This window comes from Schistocerca cancellata, chromosome 9 (genome assembly GCF_023864275.1).
Source record: "Schistocerca cancellata isolate TAMUIC-IGC-003103 chromosome 9, iqSchCanc2.1, whole genome shotgun sequence".
In the NCBI taxonomy this organism is placed as follows: Eukaryota; Metazoa; Arthropoda; class Insecta; order Orthoptera; family Acrididae; genus Schistocerca; species Schistocerca cancellata.
The window spans coordinates 311,358,869-311,361,060 of record NC_064634.1 but is presented as its reverse complement, the minus strand read 5'-3'; the positions used below and the strand labels follow the sequence as shown (position 1 = coordinate 311,361,060).

General features: G+C 44.5%; 1 non-coding gene across 1 annotated transcript; it reads left to right on the top strand.

Annotated features, from left to right (window-relative positions):
* The first annotated feature begins 1,075 nt into the window (after positions 1-1,075).
* Positions 1,076-1,148, top strand: Trnaa-cgc (transfer RNA alanine (anticodon CGC)). Its single transcript has one exon. It is a non-coding gene; the product is annotated as a tRNA-Ala (tRNA).
* Positions 1,149-2,192: the final 1,044 nt, after the last annotated feature.

Genomic DNA, 2,192 nt, shown 5'->3' with positions numbered 1-2,192 from the left:
TCTCAGAGTATGCTGATACAATAGCTCCATATTTAGCCATTATATGCAACCGCTCGCTCACAGAAATATCCGTACCTAAAGACTGGAAAATTGCTCAAGTCACACCAATACCCAAAAAGGGAAGTAGGAGTAATCCGCTGAATTACAGGCCCATATCACTAACGTCTATTTGCGGTAGGGTTTTGGAACATATACTGTGTTCCAACATTATGAAGTACCTCGAAGAAAACGATTTATTGACAAATTGACAACACGGATTCAGAAAATATCGTTCATACGAAACACAACTAGCTCTTTATAATCATGAAATAATGAGTGCTATCGACAGGGGATATCAAATTGATGTCATATTTTTAGGTTTCCAGAAGGCTTTCGACACCATTTCTCACAAGCGTCTTCTAATCAAACTGCTTGCCTATGGAATATCATCTCAATTGTGCGACTGGATTCGTGATTTCATGTCAGAAAGGTCACAGTTCGTAGTAGTAGACGGAAAGTCATCTAGGAAAACAGAAGTAATATCCGGCGTTCCCCAAGAAAGTGTTATAGGCCATCTATTGTTCCTCATCCATATTAACGACATAGGAGACAATCTTAGTAGCCGTCTTTGATGATTTGCAAATGCTGTTATTTACCGTCTTGTAAAGTCATTAGATGACCAAACCGAATAAGATATCTGTAGGGTGCGAAATGTGGCAATTGACGCTGATTAAAGAAGAGAGACATACCCGTGGTCTAGGGCGCCGGCACGGTAACTCAACGTGTTCGGTCACAGGGTTAGTTGCCCTCTGTAATAAAAAAACTGAGATAATGGATCAACTACGAACTGAAAAGGGTGTCTTGCGACGTCCGTACCGAGCAGATACAACGAACGAAAACGAACAAAATGAGAAAAAAAAGGGGTGGCGTCTTTGATTCATAATCAAAACGTCTTCGGTCCCGAGTTCGATCCCTGCCACTGCCAAAATTTTGATAAATAATCAGAATTGGTGGCCGAAAACTTCTGCCAACGGCCTTGTCAAAGAGGGCGGAGGAGCGGATAGAGGTTCAGGGCACTCTCTTGTCCTAGGCACCGAGCGAGGTAGCGCAGTGGTTAGCACACTGGACTCGCATTCGGGAGGACGACGGTTCAATCCCGTCTCCCGCCATCCTGATTTAGGTTTTTCGTGATTTCCCTAAATCGCTTCAGGCAAATGCCGAGATGGTTCCTTTGAAAGGGCACGGCCGATTTCCTTCCCCATCCTTCCCTCACCCGAGCTTGCGCTCCGTCTCTAATGACCTCGTTGTCGACGGGACGTTAAACACCAATCTCCTCCTCCTCCTCCTCTTGTCCTAGGCGTGGGAAATTGCCCCTAAAGGAGGAAGAATCAGCAATGATCAACGACATGAGGATGCAGAAGGCAAAGGAAACCACTGCATTAAAGACACGTAACGTGTATCCACAGGACATGTGGCCTGTAATTGAAGAAGTGTCATGATGATCTCTCCATTGGCAAAAGATTCCGGAATAGTCCCCCATTCGGATCTCCGGGAGGGGACTGCCAAGGGGGAGGTTACCATGAGAAAAAGATTGAATAATCTACGAAAGGATAACGTTCTACGAGTCGGGGCGTGGAATGTCAGAAGCTTGAACGTCGTAGGGAAACTATAAAATCTAAAAAGGGAAATGCAAAGGCTCAATCTAGATATAGTAGGTGTCAGTGAAGTGAAGTGCAAGGAAGACAAGGATTTCTGGTCAGATGAGTATCGGGTAATATCAACAGCAGCAGAAAATGGTATAACAGGTGTAGGATTCGTTATGAATAGGAAGGTGGGGCAGAGGGTGTGTTACGGTGAACAGTTCAGTGACCGGGTTGTTATAATCAGAATCGACAGTAGACCAACACCGACAACGATAGTTCAGGTATACATGCCGACGTCGCAAGCTGAAGATGAACAGATAGAGAAAGTGTATGAGGATATTGAAAGGGTAATGCAGTATGTAAAGGGGGACGAAAATCTAATAGTCATGGGCGACTGGAATGCAGTTGTAGGGGAAGGAGTAGAAGAAAAGGTTACAGGAGAATATGGGCTTGGGACAAGGAATGAAAGAGGAGAAAGACTAAATGAGTTCTGTAACAAGTTTCAGCTAGTAATAACGAATACCCTGTTCAAGAATCACAAGAGGAGGAGGTATACTTGGAAAAGGCCGG